At 40.7% G+C, this 26619-nt stretch overlaps 1 protein-coding gene across 5 annotated transcripts in view; it reads right to left on the reverse strand.

The window, feature by feature from the left end:
• Nucleotides 1-26377, reverse strand: part of ATF7IP (activating transcription factor 7 interacting protein) — a 114172-nt gene extending 87795 nt beyond the window's left edge. The window contains exon 1 of one of the 5 annotated variants that reach the window (XM_080393100.1): nucleotides 25910-26377. The gene's annotated coding sequence lies outside the window, so the exon portion shown is untranslated. Of the gene's footprint in view, nucleotides 1-6450; nucleotides 9348-11787; nucleotides 14530-14557; nucleotides 21482-25570; nucleotides 25867-25909 lie in introns of those variants that run through there. The other 4 variants (XM_080393104.1, XM_080393105.1, XM_080393106.1 and 1 more) reach the window with 4 other exon arrangements.
• Nucleotides 26378-26619: the final 242 nt, after the last annotated feature.

Raw genomic sequence — 26619 nt, forward strand, 5'->3', positions numbered from 1 at the left:
TTCATGTTAAGGATACCCTGTAATTTTAGGATTACATCTTGTTGTGTTTTTGGGTAGCCCTAGTATGCTTATGCTAAAGTTTCAAAGCACTAGGCTCCACATCTTAACATACTAGTATTGTGGGTTCAGGTTCATAGTATTGACTCGGGTTCACAGTGCTCACTGACCTCGGTACCCGTGCAGGCACTCTGTATGGACCAGCCCTCTTGAGCATCATGACAGTTGTGTTGGACACCCAAATAATTTCTCAAACAATTACAAGCTCTTTTTTTTTATTCAGAACCAACTGCAGCTATAAGTTTGAGCACAGGTACTAACATGTTTGGTTTTTTTGTTTTTTTTTTTTTTTTTTTTTTTTAAGTAGTCAAGGAATGCTGAGAATTTCCATCTTGTTTTCAAAGTGCACAATTCTCAAACAGAGCGCTGCTGCCAACAGTATAAGCCTTCCCAAAGGATGCAGAAGCTAAAGCAGTATTACAGCAATCCTTCAACGTGTGACGAAAAAGATCCTAGTAACATTTTTCAAACTACTACATATGCTGCATTGGAACAGAACTGTTAATTACCCAGCTGGTTGTGGTGGGTTTTTTTTCTCTCTCCCCTCCATTTTACCATAACTAGAGTACTGATCACCAAAGTACTTCCATCCTCCTCTAAGAAAAATCAGCAACAAACAGGGACTAATAAGTCAGGGACACATGCTGCTTTCATTAAAGACAAACCAAACCAAAAGACTGTGTTAAAGAGATTAAAAACTGGTCAGATTTTGCATACAAGCAAACAGCATTGTAGCTATTAAGGGATAAATAATGTTAGCTTTTCCCAGCTCATGTATTAGCCAGTGTTTTATCAGGTTTGTATTCATTGAAGTACTTTCATTATTCTGCAGGCTGCTGTTCCATGAAAGAATGCTAGTTCTTTCTGAGAAACAATCAGTTCTCTTTAGACTATGGAAGCAAAGCCTTCCCGCTAGAGGAAGCTCACTTCCCATTCTAAGTTAGAAATAATGAACAGCATGTCCAAACCAACTGATAACCTGCATCATCTACTTTAAGGGGCACTAATGTTTTAACATTTTAACTGTGACAGTTGCTATGATTGCTGGATTTTCTGTGCCAAATGAACAGTCATGGACTTGGTTTTCCAATGCCTCTCCTCCCTTATTGAGTTGACTGATCATTTCCTAGCCTGGAGAATACAACCTATTTACAAAAGTTGCCTTCTACCATCAGCAGTGCTTCCTGGAACACAGACGCAGGTCTTGTGCTGGCATGCATTGATACTCAAATTATCCTAGCCTAGCCAATAAAAGAAAGCAGATGCAATTCTACAGCTTTCTCACTTTGAGAACTAGCTCACGAGACATTAGTTTCATTCACCCTGCTGCTGTCAAACATGTAATAGATGCCATCAGGACAGCCAGCACAAAATCCTGGTCTACAGCATGTTCAGAATTCTCTTTCCATCACACCTTGTGCTGGCAAATCCATGTGTGACAGAGCGTCGTAATTTCCCCTTCCTGGCCCCATACTGAAACCAACTACAGGCACTGGAAATTGCTGATGCTGTATTTCAACCAAAGCTGGAAAACTTCATGAGTATACTATTTTCAGTAAAGGTAAGATATTGTTTGCAGCATAGATGAACTGATCTTTCCTAAGTAGAGTTCAGATCTACTAGAGTTCTTCCCCTCCCACCCCAACACTCACAGAGTGCAGGCCTGTACTACAACTGATAGCTAACACTTGTGACTAATCATGTCATTGAAGTTCTAGAACAAGGCAGTATAAAAGTTGCACCATCCACAGCTTTAAATATTGTTCTCTTTGATTAAAAAAAACCACCACCACAACACGAAACAAAGCAGATTTAAGTGCAAAAGGAAAACATCACAGAAGGTGAAATTTTAGAGTAGGTCTGACCACAAATTGAGAAAAAGACCCACAACAAAAGAGAAATACAATTGTAAATTAAAGGAAGATAAAAGTCACAGACTATGCACCACTAGGATGACTGATTATTATTAGGTATTTTATTTTTCTGGACCATAAGGGTTTTCATTCAACAGTTTTGCTGCATGGAGTTAAGCCTTGCCCATTGTTCCTTCAGAATGAAGCTGGTGGGGGGAAACAACAAAAGTATCCAGAATCATTGCAACAGATCTGGTGAAAAATTCTAAACTGCTAGAATTAAGGAAGACACTGTAAAGCATGACAATAAAAGGAACCATTTCTAGTCTCAGACCATTAAACGCCCTTAGCCATCCATTTGTTGGAACCAGAAAGGCACCTGACTAACTTTCTGCTGGCTAACTTTCTTGACCTCATCATCTAAACTTACCTTGCTAAGAGCCACAAGATGAGATGGTCCAGAAATTATTCTTAGACAGAAGATGTAAACAGCTTTTGTGGGGTCTCATCACATCAGTGTAAGGCTAGGTATGGTTTGACTAAACATGTAACCAGCTCCGAGTCAAAAAACAGTCCCTACTAGGTATCTGTATCAAATAACCAGAAATTCAGATTAGGTAGAAAACTTCATGCCAGCATTATTCCACATAACCTAGCTGCTGTTCCAAATCTATATGCCATCTAAGTGCCACAGATTGACCATTCTTTTAAGTCTGTCTTCAAATCAAGATTCGATGTCTTTCTCAAAAGAGACAAAACACAAAGAAGCAAAATTCACTGCTTCCCTTACTTCACAGCATAATTAAAAAAACCAACCAAACAAACCATTTTTAAATATTAGTTAGTTGGTCTGCCTCCAGCTTCCCATTACTTATGATTGTATAGCTTATTTTATTAGTCATTTTTGCCTTCTGAAGGAACATACTCAATGGAATTATTGCTTTATACTAATTCTTTCTTTTAAAGCTCAAGACTGGGCTGCATAAACAAAAACATAGCCTGCACATCAAAGGAAATTATTATTCCACTCTGCTTGGCACCTGTGAAGCTACATCTGAAGTACAGGACCTGAATGCAGTTTTGGGACCCTGAATGCAAAAGAGATATTGATAAGCAGGTGGAGGACCACCAAGATGGTTGAGGGCTGGAGAACATGACAGAGAAGGTGAGACTAACAAGGTGAATCTGTACAGCATGAATAATAGATAGCTGAGAAGTAATTGCTCTCTTCAACAACCTAATTGGCATTCATAGAAAAGACAAAGCCAGACTGTTTTCAGAGATGCACAGCACACTGACAAGATAAAATATGATGCAGCTTGCATCATGAGAAATTCCAGACAGATACAGAGAACAATTCCTCACCACAAGGATGGTCAAACACTGAAACAGCTTCTCCAGAATAGCTGTGGAATCTTCATCCTCACCAATTTTCAAACCTCACTTTGACAAACCCTGGAGCAACATGGTCTAATTTTGAAGTTACTCTCCTCTGAAGAAGATGTTAGACTAGATGACCTTCAGAGGTCCCTTCCAACATAAATTAACAGTTTAACTTTTACAGTATTTTACAGTTTTGTGTTCTTGAGCCAGAGAGATTTTTGTGCCTTTTGCCAGTAGCCTTCCTAATTTTTCAACATTGTAAAAAAACACTCCTATGGACAACAGGACTGTAACCTTTATTAATGAAGAATTCGCATCATCAGTATAAATATTCAAGGCAGATTAATAAAGTGTACGACTTCCTTAGTCTTCCTCTGTATTCAACAGAATTTTAGCCCCCCTGCATAAACTTTCTATTTGGGACTTTAGCTCACTTTCTTGTCTCTATGATCCCTACTTAATTTCAGGGTACGGTTTTCTGTTAAACAGATACGTCATATAACAGATGGTTTCTAAATGTACAACTTCAGATTTTGCTGTGCAATAGTAACTGAGTGGGTCCCACTGAGCACATGATCCAGATGATTCTGGCAGAGTCGATCTTTCTGACCTCTGTAAAAGTAACTGCTTTACAATACCAGTCAAAGAAACTTTACTTGGAGCATGTTTCCTACCCCTCTCCCCTTCCAAAGGTTTAAGAAGCTTTTAAATCAATCTAATGTTTAACTGATACAGGGTTTGGGGTGGCAGGGGCGGGGAATTGTGTGGTATTTAAGAAAAAGACTGTATCAAGTCATGATTGCACTATACATTGCAGGTATTTACATTAAGGAAGCTTGTTCTAAAACTGATTACATTAGGATTTTTTCAAAAATAGTTTTATTTCCATAAAACCACCTCAGCGTTAATTCTAATACTATTCTTCTGCATTTCCTGAATCCTTCAGATGTCCCTCCATTATTTTTCCCCAGAACTGAGGTGAAGCTAAATAGTTATTTAGATCATCCTGACTGATCTTTTTAAATAAGAAGTCTTCAAGGTCTTCTGGAATTTTCAATGTATTTTAAAGTTACTGGGAGGGACATGTCAGAAAAGAAACAGATTCTCACTCAATTCTTTCAGAACTCCTGGGTACAGATCACAAGGACCTACTTATAGCCTTTGTTAAGAAACGTCTATCATTGAATCTTTATCGTCTTTGTAACTTCTAGTTTTTAAGGACTTAAGTCACCTGTGAGATATTATAATGTAATCTCAATTCTATCTAAAAAAACCCCAAAACGTTTACTGTAATCTTATACTTTCTCTTTCACTATGAATTATGTTATCATTGTCACATACATTACTGTTTGTTAAAAACTGAGAAAGAATTCTGTCTCACTTTTGTTATCCTTTGCTTTACTAGTCAAGGTTTTGTCTCGGGAACACTTGTTTCTTTTAATCAGTTTTCTACATTTGTCATGCCCCACTCAACGCCATGTCTCCTCTACCATCCTCGCACTTACACTTTACAGAAAAGGAGGGGCCCTGAATTGCTTCCTTCACATTACAATGAAAACAGACTGATTTTAACAAAATTTGTCTTTTACGGACAACCTTTATAGTTGTTAACTGTGATTTCTAATGCAATTTGTGGAAATCTACCATATACCTATTTACATACTTTCTCACACACGTATCATTTTTGTACTGGTTTTAGTCTGGACATGCATATAACCAGACTTCTAAATGACAAGCAAAATTGCCACTCATGTCAAATCTTAAGTTATCACTAAAAAAAGGAGTTATCAAAGGTTTCAAAGTAAGTACATACCCCCAAAAAAGGCTCATTTGGTCTAAGTTGTTGGCATGCAGCATTCTACTGTGCCATGTCAATGCAGAAGTATACCTTTCTCTATTATCACCAAAATTGCCCCTCCTCAATATCAACCCGTTAAAGAGTTCTCCTTCCTAGCATATTTACATCTTCTCTATTGGCCTTAATTCATAGTCTATTTCAGAATGGCTCCAATACTTATTTGAGTTTAAAATGGCAGTGCTAGGGACTATAATCTACCTGCCTGCTTTGCCCTTCTACCTTTTTAGTTTTATTCTCTTCGATTAATCTCATTATTCCTTTAACTGAACCAGGCCTGTCTACTGCCAGTTGCACATCCCTATGTGGAGCTGCTGTCTACCTTTAAGTGACCTTGTTTTCCTTGGCCTGTTCATGCATCTCCAATTAATCTCTTTTTTCTAGCTCAGAGACCTCCCAGATCCAGTCATTTTCTTTCACCATGAATCCTTTCTAGTCTCCCACCCTTTCACAACTTTTTTGACTTGTAAAATAGAAACAACGCAAATACATTTGCACAGAACTAGCACATCTAACCCATGCTGTCATTTCACGCACTGCATGCATAACCACAATACAATACAGTATATTAGGTAATTAACAACACTGTCATTTTGTTAATATTTGGTGCTCTAAGGCAAACTTAATTTCTTCTCAGGAGGAGATCAGATAAATATCACATTCTGATCTGTTACCCTATTTACAAATACACTTTTTAAAAGGTCATATAAATACACCTGAGAATGTGTGTTTATACTAAAAGATACATGGACAACAGTTCAGTGTCCAATAGTTTTAACAACTTTACCACCTCAAAAAGAAGAAAATTCAAACCACAACCAGGATAACGAAGCTTCTTCATAAGACCATGAAGCCAAAACCCCTGCTACTGGCATGTATTCTACCTTCTTAGCTCCGCACCCTTTTCAGGAATAAGCTAAAGTATTGCTAAGCCTCCACGTGCATCAACTGGTGTCACTATAGAGACAAAAATAACAGTGGCAAAACAGTAGAGGTTTGAACCAAACAAAACCTGTAACATCAGCAGCAAAACCTACATACTCAAATTTATAGTATTTTTTAAAGTCTTCATTTTTAGTTAAATAAACATTTCACAGTAACTGCTAGTTCATGTGCCCTGTAACAACAGCAACACAAAAATAATCACAGCAAGAACAGATGACTTCCAGGCTTCCCAGAAAATGCCTCATATTTAAATTTAATTCCTGGCATTATGCCAAAGTGGGGGATGGGCACCTAAGTGGAAAAATAACTTCAAAGGCCTCTACAACATTAATGCAGAAAATTAGTTACTTCTCTTACCTGGTGAGAAGGTGGCATGTGCAAAATGAGCTTCCTCCTCTGAGTAAGCCACTGACATGTAGCTCATTTGCATATCACGCGCTACAAGTAGACTTCCAGGTCGGCCATCTTGATACTAAGAACTTGTTTTGTTTACATAGCAGAATGAGTACTATTTTTTAGCCAGTCTGAGCTATGCTGTTGTACCTCTACTTGTTAAAGCCTGCTGGAACTCCCACTTCTCCACACAAGTGGCTCAAGTGTCAGGAGTGCCCCTGCAGCTCACTGAGCATGCCACAGCCTCCAAGGGAACCTTGCAACTGCAAGTGCCTTCAGTCGGACTCTTTGTGCTGCCTTCTGTGCTGCCAACTATTAGCACTGCAGCAACTATGTGCAGTGAAGTACCTCCCACATACCACACGGTAGTACCAACAAGCATAAATTTATTACAGAACAGCACACACACACAAAAAAAAAGAAGCTGAAATGTCCTCAGTATTTTCACGTACTAGCAATCTAATTACACCTAGGTTCCCTGTACATCTTTTCACATGCATCAGTGCTGTTTTTTCAGTCCAGAAACCAGAGTGCTCCTGCAATCTGTACACAGAAGTCCATGACACATGTTAGTTGCTGCCGACGGGGAGCCAGACTGCAGTTACAGCTAGCTGGTCCAGTAAAAATCTGCATAAAGGGGGCCTCATTTCAAGACTACATTACATCAGGATATTGCTGAGCAAAGCTTCCCCCTGCCCCCACCAGACTACTACGGGTTCTAGAATATATCATCTAGTTATTTGCTTACTAATAATCCAGATCCCTGTCAGAAGTCAAGTGCTGCTCTTACTATTTATATAAATGAAAACTGACAACAGTCTCTACAAAAGAAATTTCACCCTGAAGCCTGTCCTAGTAGGATGCTTCACACCGCAGTGTTCACAGTGATTCTGGCGAGCCCTACATAGTAGCAATTAACACCAAAAACATGAGTATGCTCAATGCTCAGCAACCCACTCTTCTTAAACTGGCATTTCCAATATTTCACAGTCTACCAATAACAAGTATCAGCTCCAAGTAAGGCAGACCCATATTTAACCTAATGCTGACAGGTAACATGTCTGGCCATTTAATATGCTGTTTCCACTTCACATTTAATTTTTCTTCATTAGGCAGATGGAGAAAAAAATCCCCCATCCAGAGCTATGGACTTTAACTTTTCAAGTACCTAACAGATACAGTGAAAATTAGAAGCAGAAGCTTGGATTTCAGCCTCACTCTGATTTCAAATAGTTAATTCCCAATTCTTACTTTTGTACTTCCAGTTAAAAGGCCAATTACATTAATTAATTACATTTTACAAATGTTTATTCTAAAAGTCACTTTACCTTTTGAGGAAAAAAATAAGCCAGGCTTTGCTTACCATTAAGTGTGTGTATGTAAAGGATGTAAACCTTTTTCCCCTCAGTTGCTGCCTTGTAAGAAACTCTTAGAGCATGAGACCACCCAAAGCAAATAAACATACTATTTAGTACAGCAAGTATAAAAACCAATTTGTGAAACCCTAAATAAAATCAAGTTAAATCCTCAGTAATGTTTGGCTAGCTACACACCTAGCAACACTGCTGTAGTTGCAGCCTGGCACCATTCAGTGGAAAAGGAAAGTGATGTAGACACCGATGCTTGTTGATTCCAGCACTGCAAAGGCAGAACCCCTCAGGACCAGAGGAGCCTGCTTTTCACCACCGATCTCTTCCGGTTCCCTGCATTGTTCCTCTTTAGAACGCCAACAGTGTCAAGGCTATATATAGTCAAATTATGTTGTATGCCCCCTTTTCCACTGTGAACCTAATTTGCTGTATGGCTGGTTCTAGGTTATTTGAGCGTAACACAATTTGCTCATCTGTAATGTCAAAAAGATAGCAATTTTGTGTCTGAAAGTATTTAGTAATGCAAATTAATTTTCACTGGTGGTTACAGTTCCTCCTCAGCTGTTGCATCCAAAAGCCTAAAGTGATGTGTAAGGGAAAATTAATTATTTTTCCTGAATGACTGCCACATTAAAATGACAGTCATTAACTATACAAGTGATCTGGTACTGTTCTTCTTTTATGTCACAGTATCTTTTGATTTATCTTACTTTCAGACAGATTTGTGTATGTTAGCACATTTAAGCACTCTACAGAACATATCTTTTATTGATGCTGTTGTCATTTGCAGAATGAATCATCAGATGAATAGCCCCTGAGCTTAAAAATAAAGGGCACCAATGCTGCTTTAAAAAAACAAAAACAAAAAACCTTTGTGTTCCCCACATATGGCCACCCCCTGCCCCAGCTCTACAGCCTTGTGCACAAATACCAGAATAACAGCACGATTCTCACCACAGTAAAACAGAAACTGCAAAATAAAAGACTGTACTTGGGAGAATTTTCTATTCTTGGCTCCAGTCCGCCCAGGGAACTCCAAGCCAGAGCTTGCCGGCAGCCCCGAGGGGGAGCTCTCAACCTACCGTCTGGGGGAGGCACCACCTCGCTTCCAGAACATTCCCGCAGTCACCCACACTCCCTAGGCTGTACCTTCCTCTCTGTGCTTTCCCTGCCTCTTACACCACTAGCTATAATAAAGCTCGTTTTCAAATACAAAATGTTTTTACGGAGAGGAGGCGCAGCTGGCTGAGTAGTTAGGAACGCGCCAACTCAGCTGTACAGGGCACAGGGCTGCCGCGTAGTGCAAGGTGGGCCAAGCCAGTGGAGGACTTGCTAAGCCCCCACCAAGGGCAGCATCCTCCTGCCATGTACGAGCTGACCAGCCCACCCTGACAGCTAGCACAGGCACCTCTTAAGCTGCTTCCAAGATGGGATATTTGGGGATCTTTGTTTCCAGTTTTGTTTGGGTTTGAGGTTGTTGGTTTAGTTTTGTTTGTGGTTTTTATTTGGGGGGGGGGGGGGTGTTGGGAGGGGAAGGGGGGGGCTGTGTGTGTGCATGTCTTTTTTGGGTTTTAGGGGTGTTTTGTTTTTTTTTTTAATGCAAGAGCATAACCTGGGAGGATAAACAATGGCATACTCCATTATATTCTCTAGTGATTGCCACTACAGAAAAAGCCAGAATGTCTGCCTGCCTTTCCCACATTCAGCATGCAGTCAGTGGAAACACCTGAGAGCTTTTATAACTGCTTTCTCAAAGCCAGTTAACAGGACTCTTCTTCCAACACACAGAATTTTCTAGTCTCTCATCAGAGCCAACCTTAAAAAGCAAATGTTACAGTCAAAAACTAGTAATTATTTCAAATGCAACCAGCCTTACTATTAGCTGTATGGCTTCATTGGTATGTATCAAAGAAAACACCCTCAAATCTTAAATGCCAGTTGATTCATCTCAGAATAGAAAGGTAAGAAAAATCTGCCACGGAATAAGTTGCCTAATTCAGACACAACTTCAAATATGAAAGCATTTAATTGACGAAGTTTGTAAAAAAAGAAAAAAAAAAAAAAACAACCAAAAAACAAAAAAAAAAAACACCCCCCAAAACCAACCAAGCAAACAAACAAGATAAAATCTGTCACTAGTAGCTTGATCTAAAGAAAACACCCAGAGCAAAAGAAAATAAAAGGCCCTGGGCCTTCTGTAGGCAACACACACAGAGTTCAAAATACCCCCTTCCCCTCTGACTTCTCTTCCCCAAAGCATGAAACGGAACAAATTTTATTCATGGAAGTCAGCCAGAAGTTTGGTAGTTCCCAAGTTTTTCTCACACTGGTTTTTGAAAGGCACAGAAAATTATGTTCATTTCTGAAATAGAGAACTGTCTATCAAGCCGTTACCTTAGCCAGTGTGGTTTATTTCAAGATATTTTACAGCAGAAGCATGTATCAACAGAAGGGGCAGGGAAGGGGGGGGGGAAGGGGGGAGCTGATGGCTGACACTAGTTATATCTGCTTTAAAGGGGTGAAAAAGTGTCTAAAACGGGTAGCTTCCAGCCAGTAACAGAGTTTAATGTTGCACTCCCTTTCTTTTAGAAGGGAAATACTGTTTGTCTCCTTATCAACTTCAGAAAAAACATGTTTTGCTCACTTAAATTTACATGAAGAATTGTCACTTACTAAACAAACACTGCAAACCTGACAGATCTTAACCTGCAAATCGAGACACTGCAGCAAACAAAAATTAAATGCTTGCCTTACTCATAATTTCTTTGAAGACAGTACATTCTTCAGTAAAACACAGTAAATGTTAAAGCTAAAAATAAAGGTCTAATTTAACTGTTTAACAGTAGTCATAACGTGATTAAGTATTTAAGATTCCAAACAGTTCTAAGTGCTTGGTAACCATTTATTTCTAGTACCTAGGGAACTAAACAAGTCAGCTGTTTGAGAGTGATTTGCATGCATTAAGCAGTATTGCGTTAATGCAGCAGTCCATTCCAGTTTGTTTTGAATCCTGCCTGAAATTGTTTGCTCCCAAAATATCTACCAAAATAGAAGATGCAGCTGTATGAATTGAGACAATTCTGTTTTAAGAGGAACATAAAAAATAATCAAGACATGTTAGAATGGATCCAAGCAAGTATGATTTAGTAATGACAACTATCCAAATAGTTGGAGCACAAATGAAAATATAGTAGAATTGTTTCCTTATAATCAAATACACCAAATGCAAAAAATGAATTGAAAAAAATGTGACTCTATACACTCCTTCAGAGTAAATTATTGTTGGCTATTTCTCTTTGAAAGTCACATGTATTTGAGACTGCTACTCTATTAGCAATTTACTTGTGAAAACCTATCCTTCAAATTTACCTATCAGTAGTACAAAGGCTAACTGTTCTAGAATGCAGCACATGTCAGAAGTGGAGAAAATGCAGATACAAGAACAGTGAGCAGAGTCTGACAATGCATCTCACATTAAAAATGTATAATTATCAATTCAGTTGAAGTCGTTAATTCATTATACACAACTATTTCTAACTTAAGTCATTAACATCTAATTTATGTATTTAATAAAAAATTGGTAGGTTGGTGGGGGTTTTTTATCCACTGAAGTGCCTTGTTTCCATGCAGGTAAATCAGTGCTTTTAGTTTTCTTTTTGACTGCTAAAGAACACGCTATTAACACCGTGGGAGGGAACAGAGAAGAGATCATACTGTCAGCTATCAGTACTACTGGTACAGCAAACATTAGAGTTACTTGGACTTTTGGAAACAAGGACACATTCCATATGCAACACAGGTTTCAAAACCTACCATACTTCATGCATTCCAACACCCACTTCAGGAAAGAAAAAAAAAAAAAAAAAACCAAAAAACAAACCCAAACCAAAACCAGTCAAATAAAAAAACCCAAACCACACCACCCACCCACCTCACAGAACAAAACGCTGCAGCTCCCTGCTCGGCCAGTCATTCTGTACACCGCTTCCAAGAACGATGCTGTTTTGAGAACTGCCTGTTAAAGAGCCAAGTAAACCAAAACCAAAGGAAAGGGAAGGGAAGGCACCAAGACAAGAGCTTTCCTCTGAACCCTGGAAAATGTCTCCAAGCCTCTTCTGTAAAATGGGAGTAAGCTTACTCAGCTCACAGGGAAAAGTCATGGGCAACAAAAAAGGCACAAAAAGGACTGTGTGAAAGATGTGGTGTGCATATGCAATGTTTTACTCAAACGTAATACATGCGAAGAACCACTCCTTACATGTGTGTGTACTCCTCACATGACATGTGAATGTCAAAAGCTACACTACTTTTCCTTTTTCTGTTCCCATTAAAGGGGTTAAAAAACCCCACCAAACCAACAGAACCAATAGCACTTGACAATATGAAAATGTTATAAAAACATTTTCATATGCACCATTTTAAAAAAACAACTAAAAAACACAAAACCAAGAAAAAGCCAAGAGCAGAACCACCATTGGTTGTGTATGGTAAATAGGTTTTAGACATAAAATTTCATCCCCTTCAATGATTACAAAGTAGCTCAGGGATCTCATTATAAAAAAATGTTTCTATTTGCTTTGAACAACGAGTTATTAACATCTGGAATTAATGAACAACAATAACTTACTAAAACCCACACAAACCTCTGTAATCATTTATAAGACTGGGGTCAAGATGACTTGACTCAGAATATCTTGCAGCAAACCAGAAATATTGTTTGGAGGATGGGAAGAATGAAATCTCACTACATTATTAATCTGCATTCATTAGATGAGTTGAACATATGGCAAAACTTCACATCAAGACAAATGCATTGAAGTAGAATTTGTTGTCAAGAGTTTTCCAACATTTCAAAGTGCCCAAATGTTCTCAGGATCTGTAACTAATCTTACCCAATCAAGAAAAGCCACTATGAACTAAAATCTGCCTTAAATCAAATCCACTAAACAAAATTCTACTAGCAATAAAGCAAGTAATAAAACTACCTACGTACCTGCATTTCATCATTACCTGCGACCACACATTCACATTATTCCTGCCACTGATTTTTTATTCTAAAGCAGGAAAATCCTATAACCAATTACTTACAAATTTACAAGTAGCTGAAGTCAGCAGTCCACCTGGGGTTTAAATTCTGTATTTTACTTTTTGTTGTTGTTGTTTCTTCATATCAAATGCACATGGTAAACATGAAGAAACCGGGTCTCCTAAGAACCTGATGTGCGCTATCTATCCAGAATACTTTGTTTCTTTATAAACAGCGTTCCATCATTAACTATAGCAGGTAAGTTACAGGAACATTTAAAAACTAAATTAACCATCAAGTGCTTTGTTAGAGAGTATGCTAAGAGCATCAAATTCCTGTGCAAAAACATTGAGGAAGGACTAAAAACTTTTAGGCGGTTAGTACTGCCTTTTACACATCCTTAGCACCAAGTTCAGCTTCAGACAGGAAAATACTATGAGCTACATCCTGTGAGTTATCCAACTCTTTTCTGCTCCTGATAGTTTTCTGAAGAACTTCAAGTAACTCTCTAATTACCCTCAAATTAACTCATATCCAGCTTAAGATCCCACAAAGACCTTAACTAGGTCTTTTTGAGACAGACAAAAAACAAGAAAATGAGTCAATTGTGAAGAAAAATTTCTTTTTTCTCCTGCTGCTTTTCTCTTCTCCTCCTCCCCAGTGGAAAGAAGTTGAGCAGTACTTCACCCTTAGCCACTGACACTTATGAACTGCCTTCTAGTGAGTGCTGAGCATGACAGGTAGCTAGGCCACCAACCAGTAACATGCACAGGAAACACTAGGCCAGGGATCCTCAAACCTTTTAACCAGGGGGGCGGCGCGCGGATGCAGTGGCAGGCAGTCATCTGCGGCTGCTTGGTTCACCCCCAACCCCCGGCGGGGTGTGTGTGTGTGTCTGTAAATACCGGGGGCTGGACTAAGGACCCTGGGGGGCTGTATCTGGCCCGCAGGCAGTAGTTTGAGGACCCCTGCACTAGGCCATATGAAACCACCAGCACTTTGAAATGCAGATTTCAGTTAAGTTATACAAAAGAAATGAAAGAATAATTTACCTTGAAGCTTCCACTGTATCATTTGTAGTACTTTTGCAGAATTTATAGTAGTGCTACCCTTGAGCAGCAAATAACTGCCACCTGCACAATAGTTAATTTACATAATCATTGCTATTCCAATGTATTAACACAGGTTTTGTAGTTCTTACCTATCATTGGAAAACGTTACATGTTGAAAATATGATGATCAAATGTAAATCTAACCACCTGGTTGCAAAAATGTAACAAAGTTTATAAAAAAATTATTTTATGTTTGAGGTGAGCTTTTTGAAAAAGGGCAACATAAAGTGAGAGCTCTTCTGGCCTGGTAAGGAAGTAAGCCAAAATTCAATAACTGATTTGCAAGACATGCGTATGACCTTTGACCTCTCTGGTCCCACCCAACCTACCCTGTAAGTGAGAAAGGATAAAGGTGTACGAATTAATTCAATGAGAGGGAAAACAAAAAAAAAAACCAACCTACAAACCCAAAACCACCAAACCAAAACAAAAAACCCACCAAACCCACCCTCCGGTTGACAAAAGAAGAATAGTTTTAAGGTATTTTATACAGCTTAGAAGTGGTTAGTTTTGCCTAAACAAAGTTTGAAATTGTGTCTTAGCAAAGCAGAGCTGGTGCTTACCTCTAAGGTCTGCAGCATATGATGCCAACAGCTCTGTTCATTTGCATACAGTCAAGCTAATCTGCTGCAATGAAGAGCACTTTGTCAGCCATTTTGAAACTGCACTGTCTCAGCTGCACTGAAAATCTGATTAAGATGGCTGCATTGTGCACTGAAGACCAGCCCCAGTGACAACTGAGCAGTGGATAAAATATTTACACAGCAAAGCACCTCCTTCTCTTCCACACTGCAACAAACTGCACAGGCAGAGGGGCGGCAAAGGCATGGTTTCTTTGACAGGCAGGAAACTGTTAATGCACAGCTGCAACACTGCAGCTGCTTGGAGCACCGCTGGTAAAGAGAAAACTAAAATAAACCAGAAACCACAGAGAGGCAGCCCTGCTAGGTCTGTGATGCAGGATTTGTATCCCATACTTCAAATCCCTCGTGACTCCAGGCAGTTCAGAATTTATGTCACATATTAACAGCCACAGATACAGAGCCAAATCATGCATAGAACTAACAAACGTTAGGGAATACTTTTTAAAAGCAGCCTCATTTCAGTCTTAAAAAAATAATCACCAGCACCACCCAAAAAAACCCCAACAAACCCAACCCTTAAGAAACTGATCTATACCTTTTCACAGCACCACCTATTTTGAAAAACTGTGTAATATTAGTTGCCCAATAAAACAGTTTTACTTAGGGGGGGTGGGGGAAGGAAGTTCACTTTAGAAATAAGGAAGCTAGCAAAAAAACCTCAAGAACACTCCAGAACTTCAGCACCCACAGAAATCAAGTATAGCATTCTTTATAAATGATATGGTATGTCATGTTATTTTTTTGAAGAAGAGACATATCTAGAATCCCATCCGGAATTTTGCTGGAATCTTGTTGTAACTATACTGAGTAGTATGTTCCTAAATAAGTGGTTTGGGAATCTGTGGGGTGGGTAGGGGGGGGGTTATCAAACAAATATACAATTTTAATGGAATCAGACTAAATATGATACAGGTTCATCTCTAATATCTGTTCAGTAATACAAATCATGTGCTCTTCTCTAGGCAACAGTGGATCAATTCTAGAGGGAACTCTTCAATACCTGCCTCACTTCACCATGTACACCTCTTCTACAAAAAACAAGTATGGCTATTTTAAAACAAAGTACCTGCAAGAGCACATGGGGTGATCCTGAACTGAATTAGTGTTCAATTATTTCTAACCTTCTACCACAATACAGCCTATGACCCACAATCAACCCAACATGGTAAGCCCCCCCCCCCCAAAGTGGGAAAATATGCCCTCCAATCTACCTCTTTTATGAAAACATCTATAAACTTATATAACTGTGCATGTGTGTTGCCAGCTGTAGTTGGTTATTTCAGGACTGATTAATCATGCCAGCAGTAGTTGTCTGATAGACTTATCAGCACCACAGTATTTCAAACTTTAAAAATGTTGAAATGCACCATCTGGCTTTTCCTTTCGTCCTTGTATTAGGATGATCTTCAATGCAAGAAGCAGCGCATGACACATACATGTAAACAGCTACACTGATTATTATAATCTTTGATAATACTGCACAGATGTAGAGGACTAAATTAAAGTATGCTTGAAGTTCAAATGTCCAAAAGACAAGTTCAAATTTGTGAAGCCTGGAGAACAACTTCATTAAAATTAATTTTAAATTACCCACCACACTAAAGCTTTTCTTCACCAAGAACTACTATTAAATCAGAAATCAAGTTTACAACAAGTTCAAAAGAAATGTTTTCTATTAGCCAGTTACAATCCCATGTTGCTTACTCTGAACTTAATACATAGAACACCTTCAGTTTACAGGGATTGACAGTAACTTTTAACATTTCAAAATCCAAACTTAATATTTCATTTGTATGCAAACATACATATATTTTCATTTCCACAGTAGCAATGTTTTGAATAGAATTCTATGTTTATTACACCTACAAGGTTCCTATATCAGAAGGTTAATTCTGATGTCCAGTCTTAGAAGTTCAACAAAAACCTAGGGAGGTTCTAATCCAGAACCCAAGATCTGCACTTCTACACCACCACATTCTCTAAAATTCCATCTTGGAACTTGATATATGGAAATTCAATGACTTAAATAGGTTTGAATAGGCATAACTACTTGGCAAAAAAAATAAATAAATCAGAGAACACTTTCACCGAGCCAGAGGAAACAGAATCCACGTCACACTCCAGTTGCAGCAGTCAGTCCTCTTACCTTGTCAGAAAGCTTCATGAACATGCAGAGGTACTGACATGTTACAGACACCTAGTTGCAAAAAGTCTAGCTGAATGGTAAGAAACCATATGCCTTTACTTGAGTTCGCTTCAGGGTACTTCAGTTAACATACACAGGTGTGTTAATATGTTAAAAAATACCAACCAAACTAATTAATGACATTTAATTAAACACAATATTAGGAGTGAAATAACTCGTCTGAGAAGGCTTTGGTCAAGAAAATATTAATTAACCTCCACTAATGTGGAATTCCTGTATTTACATGGGACTACAATTTCTTATTGTTGCTTAAGGTGGCAGCTATATAGGCTAGCTAAAATAAAAAGTAAGTTAGAAAACCAGGCATTTTAAGAAGATTCAGAACAGAATTTAAACCTAACCTGTTATGTTTAGATTTCTCTTAAACACGTAATAAAAACTCCGAACAAGCTTATCTCTGCCCTCTTTTGATGACATGCCAACACAATGCAGTATCACCTCAGCAAATTAAATTTTAACTTATGACTAGAAAATTGAAGACAGAGCTTCCATTTTCCAACCTTCTCATGAACATCAATGTATTGGGTCTGTCTGAGCCCCACAGCAGCCCTCATAGTGCTGTGCTTTGTACTGGTAGCTAGAAAGGGGGTGATAACACACCAGCATTTTGGCTACTGCTGAGCAGCACTTGCAGAGTATCAAGGCTGCCCCTCCAACATTCCCCCCATCACCAGTAGGCCGGGGGTGGGCAAGACCTTGGGAAGGGACATAGCCAGCAGAGCTGACCCAAACTGACCAAAGGGATACTCCATACCATATGATGTCTGTTTAGACATGGAAGCCAAAAGAAAGGAGGAGAAAGTGAGAAAGGAGAAAAAATATTTATTATTTATGACATCTTCTGGAGCAACCACTATGCATACTGAAGCCCTGCTTCCCAGGAAGTGGCTGAACATTGCCTGCTAATGAGAAGTCGAGAATAACATCTTTTCTTTTCCTTTGCTTCCACACACGTGACCTTTGGTATTGCTTCATTAAACTGCCTTTATCTTGACCCATTAAGTTTTTTAATCTTACTCACCGTGCCCCCCAGCCACCCCATTCTGCTGAGGGGAGGAGGGAATGAGAGGCTTGATGGGCACCTGGAGTTCAGCCAAGGTCAACTCACCACAGTCCTTTCTGGTGCCCAACAAGGGGCACGAGACAACAGCAGTTTTATATTAAGTGTGCTATAGCTATAGTAGTTATTAAGTGGCAAGCTGCTGGGTGGGTCATGGAGTTTGTTGGTTGAACTGCTTATCTCTATTTTGCTAAGCTTGGGAAGATGTTAATAGAAATAATGGCTATGTGCTTTGCCCTGGCATCGATGGCCTTGCTGTGGTGGGGGAGCTATTTTGTGGGGAGGATGAGGGAATACACTTTCCTCTCCCTGCCCAGGATTGACGTGGATGGTTTTGTTATGTAGGCTCCCAAGGTCCTTGCTAACCCTTACATGACCTGTTTAATACTATTAATTAATACTGTTGGCATATTATGGGTTTTGGGGAATTTGGTCTCATCCTGGTGTAAGAGAAGGCAACTTTTAGGTGAGGCAATATTGAAATCTGCCCTGAGGCAGCTGGTCCCAGGGTCTAGGATGTGTGGAAGTATTTGGCCAGATTCCTAGGACAGTTATCACCTCCCATAACCTGGGATTTCACATACCTGAACAGGCAAGAAACCCTGGCACACTGACAGACGTGCCACCTGACAGAAGGGTGCCTTGTCTACCCCAGTGAAAACCAACAGCTTTTAGTACTGTAATGGGCCTGGCCTGTGCCTATCAAGCCACAGTTCAGTACTCTCAGAGGACTGTGCTTGAGACAGGGACCCAAACTGGATCCGAGGTCACCATGGTTGAGATAGAGACACAAACAACTAGAGTAATTGCCCAGGAGTGAAAAAGAAACAGTGGACAAGAAAAACAATGGGTCCGTATCATCGATTAATAAGGGAGGAGGAAGAGGAGGAAAGGTTTGATCAAGAGGCTGGTCCTTCAACAAATAGGAGGAAGGAGTGACAGAATTTAGACAGGAAGCAGAAAATACCCAGTCCCTGACCTCCTCAGAACTTCAAGATGTGTGGAAATATTACAGCCACCATCCAGGTGAGTGGATTGCTGTCTGGCTGCCCCAATGATGGGGCCAACAGTCAGCAACTAGAAGGCAACGAAGCCCAACAGCCAAGATTCCTTGCTAGAAACTGGGGAACTGAGAGAAAAATTGGAAAAGATGCAGCAATATGCAGTCTCTGGAGACAGCTCCTCTCAAGTATGAGGGCATGGTATCCATTCAAGGAAGATCTTGTGAACTTCCCAGGAACACAGACTACCGCAGATGAAGGCATCCAGTACCTGAGAGAAATAGTGATACTGGAAGTTATCTGCAGTGATCTAGACTTTGATGAGGTCTCCAAAGATCCATAGGATGTCCTGTGCACGTGAGCCATGTGGAGGAAGGTGATCTGATTTGAAGTGCCCCATCATATTCTAACGCCTTGGCAGCAATGTATTGCCTGGATACAGATATATCAATTGTGGAGAAAGTGTCATCTTGGCTCCAAAACTTTGAAGAAAGTCTTTGTACCTCCTTATACCCACAGGCCAGCACCTTGGCTGTCAGGGGTGCCCCAGGAAATCAGTCCTCTCCTGCTCCAGTCAGAGAGAAAGGGGGCCCCTAGCACATGCTGCATGGTGCACTGTGGTTCTTCCTGTGTAAACGGGGGAGGACATGAGTAAGTGGGATGGAGAACCCACCTTTAAGCTGGAAGCCTGTGTATGCAGACTGAGAGGGAAGACAGCGTTAAGAAAGGGTCAAGAAAGATGTCAGCACAGTGCTTGTAGAGACACAAGGTGGCAATCAACCCTCTACCAGACACAGAAGAACTGAAATCACCTCACTTGCTCCTGGTGAGGGGACTTCTGGTCTGGCACTGCAAGGGTCAAACAATGAATGCTCTGACCAGGAACAGGAATAGAGGGTCCCTGCCTTCAGCCAGGAGGAAGGATGGGATGACTGGGTATACTGCACTGTGTGGATTTGATGGCCTGGCACTTCAGACCCACAGAAATGTTAAGTCTTTGGTAGACACTGGTGCAGTGTATGCTGGTGCCATCGGGGTACAGGGGCACAGAACCCATCCAGATTTCTGGAGTTACAGCAGGATGCCAAGAATTGGCTGTATTGGAGGCTGAAGTGAACTTAACAGGACAAGTGGGAAAAGCACTCTATTGTGAAAAGCCCAGAGGACCCTTGTATCCTTGGCACCAACTACCTCAGAAGAGGGTACTTCAGGGATCCAAAGGGGTACTGATGGGCTTTGGTGTAGACACTGTGAATACAGAGAAAAATCAAACAGCTGTCTATCCTGCCTGACCTCTCAGAAGAGCCCTTCACTGTGGAGCTGCTCCAAGTTGAAGAAAAGAGGTGCCAACTGCGACCGGATTAGTGCACCAGCAGCAATATTGCACAAACCAAGACCCCCTGGCTCCCATCCATGAGTTGATTCGTCAACTGGAGAGCCAAGAAGTGATCAGCAAGACTCACTCACCTTTTAATAGTCCCATACAGCCAGTGCAACAGTCTGATGATGTCTGATGAAGGGTGGAGGTTAACAGTAGACTATTGTGGCCTGAATGAAGGAATGCCACCACTGAGTGCTTCTGTACCAGACATGTTAAGAGCTCCAATATGAACTGGAGTCAAAGGCAGACAAGTAGTATGCTACAATTGACACTGCCAATGCATTTTTCTCAATCCCTTTGGCAGCAGAGTGCAAGCCACAGTCTTTTTTCACATGGAGGGATGATTCACACCTGCAATCAACAGCCCCAGGAGTAGAAGCACAGCCCTACCATTTTTCATGGACTAATCCAAACTGCACTGGAAAAGGGTGATGCCCCTGAACATCTACAATACACTGATGGTGTCATTGTGTGTGGCAACAAGACAAAAGTAGTATTTGAGAAAAAAAGTAATTTACGTTCTTCTGAAAGCTGATTTCACCATAGAGAAAAGCAAAGTCAAGGGACCTGCACAGGAGATTCAGTTCTTGAGAATGAAATGGCAGAATGGACACCATCACCTGCCTATGGATGTGGACAAGATAGCAGTTGTGTCTCTACCAGCTAACAAGAAGGAAACACAAGTTTTCCTAGGCCTTGTGGGGTTCTGCAGAATGCATATTCCATCTTAGGGTCAGCTTTGAGCCCTCTCCATTGAGTAACCCAAAAGAAGAATGATTTTGAGTGGGACCCTGAGCAACAACAAGCCTTCGAGCATATCAAACAGGAAATAACTCATGCAGTAACTCTTGGGCCTGTCAGGACAGGACCAGCTGTGCAAAATATACTCTACACTGCAGCTGGGGAGCATGGCCTCACCTGGAGCCTCTGGCAGAAAACATCAGAAGAAACTCAAGATTGACTACTAGGGTTTTGGAGCTGAGGGTATCAAAGAACAGATGCCCACTACATCTCAAGTGAAAAAAGAGATACCACCAGCATAGGAGGGGCTTTGAGATACTTCAGAAGTTATTGTTACAGGAGCACATCTCCTTTTGGCACCACAGTTGCCTGTGCTACACTGGATGTTCAAAGGAAACATCCTCTCTACACATCCCCTCTAGCAACCACTGCTATATAGAGTAACTGAGTAGCGTTCATCATGCAACAAGCTCCCAGGAATTTTGGAAAAAATCATGGACTGCCAAAAGGCAGAGATTTTGGAGCACTGCCTGAGGAGATGGCTTGTATCCAAGAGGCAGCACCATATGATGAGTTATCAGAAGATTAAAGGTATTATGCTTTGTTTACTGACAATGAACTTTAATGATCAGACACTTCCAGAGACTTAAACATTCTACATAGGAACTCAAGGATTTTCTGACCCCTATTTCCCCTATTGGAAAATTAAAGTAACAAAAATCCCCAAACAAAAAAGGTAAGATACCTAAACACACCACAAATGACGCAAAAAAATCTCTTCAGGGAAATGAAAATTAAGTCGCACATCATGCGAAATTTTGCTTTTAAAATGATAACCAGAACTCAAAGGTTGACAAAACCTATGCTCCAGATCCTCCTGACTAAAAATCTCAAAGCTAGAATACTTTACAATTATCTTCTTTGCAATCAGACATCAGGCTTTAATATCCAAAACAAGACTGAGCTATAGAAATTTTAAATAGCATTACCCATTTCACATCTAAACTTTATTCGGATATTAAGACACTCTACAACTATCCAACTTGACAAAAACAGCTGATTACAGAGATCACTTCAGATAACAACCTAACTTTCTCTCTGCTTCTTAATGAGCTGTCAGGAAAAAAAAAATCTAGTTTTTTGTTCCTCCACAACAATCCTATCTCTGTGTTTGGATAAGTCACTGCTGCTTGATGAACAGTTTCTTACAGTATGGTGGAAACAGGAGAGCATTTTTTTCATTCAGTAGAGCACAGTGCAGTAAGTATATCTGAAATACCAGAATGATGAATATACATCATGAAACCATCATTTGTGTTGGTCAACTTATGAGTTCCCAATCATTTTGTGTAGGTAAATCTCAAAGTAATGACATGTACTGAAGAGAAGTAAAGAGCCCAGTTGCAGATTTAACTGAAAAATATTAACAATCTTAGCTCTCACTGCATTTAAGAGAAATATTACATTAAAATACACTGGGGAGGAAAAAACCCACCAAACAAAACCCCCACAACATTCACATACCATAGTAAGTTTTATAACTTGCAACTCATTTTCCTCATCTAATAACTCTTACGAAAACTATGATGTACATCTGTGTCACTGCAGTAATTTCCAAAATAAACTCATAACAAACATATAACTAGCCCACAACACAGAAAAACATCAAGTGGAGAGGAAATGGAAAAAAATGCATTCAACCTGCAAACTAAGGAAGAGCAACATACTGGTGAAGGGTCTTTTGGCCTTAATATCTCCATTTTATGAATAATCTTGAGATTTTGGGCATAAATACAATTTCTGACAGTAAGCCCAGATAATCCTAATTAGTGATTATACTATTAAAAAAAATCTAGATGGGGAAAAACTTGGGTGGTTTTTTTTCATTTTGGAAAGAAAATCAGTATCCGGTTTAGTCAACTGCTATTCACTGTGGAAATATTGTCCGTTTGTAACATAAAAAATGCCTTCTCCCAAAACCCACAATCAAACACAATAAAAATGAGTATTTATTTACTAATTAGGAATCAGTTACTAAAATAAGATTTCTTAAATTTTTAATGTGTAAAATGTTTCTATTTGCAACAGATTATGTAAAATCAGTAGTATTTAAAATTAAACCATTTTTGTTCATTGGTTGTTCAGCCTCTTGGTTAGCAAGATCAACTCCTGTGCTGGGAGAAAAGCATATGTCTATATTATAGCATATTTCCTGTCTCTATGTCCTGAACAGAAGCATTACTAAAAGAGCCTTTACAGGAAAACTAACATACTACAGTTAATGTTGATCTCCTAAATACCTGAAATCGGCATAGCAATACAAGCTAAAGCAGGACGTATCAGCAAACCTGGCAGAGTATGGCATGTATGCCTATCTACTGGGATTAGCATCTTCTTGAAAACAGACTTTGTAATGGATAGAAAATCAGATTTAAGAAGTCCCTCAATAAGAGCATCAAAATGACTGTTTCAAGTGATTTATGTAATTATTATATCCTTATTTGAATCAACTCTGTTATGATCAGTTTCAAGCCTACACAACATTCAAGATAGTCTTGTTAAATTAATTATTCGTAAAGCAAACTACAATATTGTTCCGCAATATCACAGGAACTATCGATTCAACACTGCTACACTTGGTAGCAAGGTTACAGCTGATAAAGCGCCTTGTATTCCAAGCAACATATTAAGTCTCCTAAACTGAGAAAATAACTATGAGAACACAAAGACCTCTTAAGAGTCTTTGAAAAAGAACACACAATGAGCACTTACAACAGTTAGTGACAACACAAGATTTTCTGTATTTTAATTATTTGGCGTTTATCAAAAAAATGTGTTGCTTTTCAAAATTATTAGTGCATTTCCTTTCTGGATTATATAGACATAGGAACTTGATTTGATACCTCTGGAGTATACAAAATAAGATAACTGCCAAACTCGAGGAATAAATAGTGGGAGTATTTGCCATGATTCATGAATTGCAGAAGCCCTCATGCAGTCATTAGTGAATTCATTTTATGATAGGTCTGACAGTAACATTAGTCTCATTTCAGGGACCTGGAAACAGAAATTACCTACCCAAATTCACATATCTAATAGCAGTAAGTTTTGTGTTAGTTTTTTTCCCCTCCAAAGAATTCTTGCATATTCAAGGTAATACTCTCCTTCATACCTTTCCACAGGACTGCACAAACCAGTACCTAATCAGAAAAACGTATTTCTCACATTGATATTTGCTGTTTCTGCAGAGCTTACAGAAGGTAAGCGCATTCTTCACATTTTTATTTTAAAAAACATGAAGTAGATATTAATAACTGTAATAATTGTAACTAGATCAAACTGGTATAACAAATACTGGCCCCAAGTACATTTTAACTTGCAAAAGAGAGCCAAACATCATGCCTGCAGATTATCTTTATCTTGCAGATGTGAATCCCAATAAATTTATTCATTATATTGTATTTTCTTGTACAATCTGGGGTATTGACCAAATGTATTTATTAACATACTCTCACTTCCACAAATTAGCATGTTAAATAAGCTCTCTAGATGTTCAAGTGTTATTTTTCTGTGACTGCATGATGGCTGCATTTGTAAGGTTATTGACTGCTGCCTAGAACAGTTGAGCTGTTTGCTCCTTTGAGATAATATTTTTCCATCAACAATTCCATCTGATTTTTCCATTCAACAAATCTGTGTTAACGGTCAAATTACAACATGTAGATTTATTTCAATATTACTATTATGCAACAATATAATCTAATGTAGGCATTTCCACTGGGTATCTATCAAAGATTAGGAGATCTACTAAGAAGCATATATATGTGTTAAACGAAAAAACCTCTTGAGGACAGTGCCACACCTCTAACAGGCCTTAAAGTCACATGAATTAAAATGTGAGGCACTTAATCATGAACACTACATTTCATAATGCTTAAGTTCAAAGAAAATCAGAAGTTCAAGCATACCTTCTTTACACTACCACACTACTTAACCTATTAACTTTTGCCATTTTGTTTGATGTGGGCCTCCACGACAACCTGGAGAAGCCACTCTGGCCTTGATTACTGATGACATCACATAAATAAGGCACAGCTAGGTCTTCCCCCGTCAAACACCCTCCTTTATAGTAGATGTGCATGCCCATACGCTTCAGAAACTGTAATCTAAAGTTCATTAGCGCACCACTGAGCACAGTAACAAAAAAAATGTTTTTTTCCTCGTTGCTTCTACACCCCATCCACTGCAACACTCAACATCCACACCCGCTGCAGGTGTGAGGAGATCCACTGGTGGCACGCAGCACCACCGCTGTCATCCACCACACCATCCCCAGTCCAGGCAGAGAGGAAGGAAATGCTTCTGAGGTGCCAGCCAGCCACACCACTGTCCCACCCAAACACCTGCCCAGCGCGGTGCAGGTGGCGCCTCCACCTCGCCGATGCGTCATATGGAACACAGACAACTTGCTGATGCTCTGCTCTCTGCGCCTGCAGGACTCAGCAGAGTGCACCAGCAGTGCCCTGCCCCACACCAGACCTACCTGTGAGCTGCAGCAGCTGCCGCGGGGATCCCTCCACACGTGGGGAGCAAAGGAGGGCGCCTCCCCGCTCCCCGCTCCCCACCTGCTGCCACCTCTGCGCGAAAACAGCACTGCGCATGCGCGCCGCCGCCTGCACTGGAGCCGGGTCACGTGCTCCCATGCAGCGCGCGCCCAACTGCGCTGCGCTTCCGACCGAGCGTGGGTGCGCGCAGCGGCGCGTGTGCAAAGCTGCGGCCCCGGAGCATGCGCACGCCGCGGCCGCCACCTCCGCGCGGGGCAGCGTTCCGCACCGAGTGCTGCTTTGCCCGGCCGCGCGCGGCCCCGGGGGGCGAGCGGTACCTGTGCTCCCGCGTCCCGCAGCAGCTCTTGCCTCTGCGTTCGGCGCCTGCCGCAGCTCCCGCCTTCCAGGTGCTGCCGCCGTAGATTCAAAATCGGAACTCGCTCCAGGCACCAACGCCGCCTCCCACCGTCGCACGCGCGGGGCCGTTATGCAAATAAGCCCAATGTCCCCTCCCCTCTCTCGGGTGACCCCGCCCCCTCCGTGGGCACAGGGGCCGGCAGTGGGGGCTGCCTCGCAGCCGGCCAATCCCAGGGCCGTCCATCTTGGCGGCATGCAAATGAGCCACCGAGTTATTTAAATTAGCAGGTAGCTCCGCCCCTTGTCTGGGGGTGGCGGACGGTTATTTGCTATAACACGCCGGGGCTGAGGGTCACGCTGCCGCTGTCACTGCCAGGGGGCGCTGTGGCGGGGCCCAGGGGCAGGGCCCAGAGGCAGGGCTCAGGGACAGGGCGGGAGCAGCCGGCAGCAACCGGCCCTTCCTTCCTTGCTTCCTTCCTTCCATTCTTCCTTTCCTTCCCCCCGGCCTTTTTCAGCTTCCCGCCACAGCGGCTGTGGGCTGTGTGGTTCTGGAGCCTCTCTGACATCTTCAACAGTCAGCCCGAGGTCTGCTGGGTACCTCTGAAAATAACTTGTATTATCAGCTTCCTGTATTGCTCACTGCAGCTCCCTTACCACTCCTCTTGCCTAGATTCTGGGCTGTGTGCAGGGT

Source organism: Falco punctatus, assembly GCF_963210335.1.
Source record: "Falco punctatus genome assembly, chromosome: 6".
Classification (NCBI taxonomy): Eukaryota; Metazoa; Chordata; class Aves; order Falconiformes; family Falconidae; genus Falco; species Falco punctatus.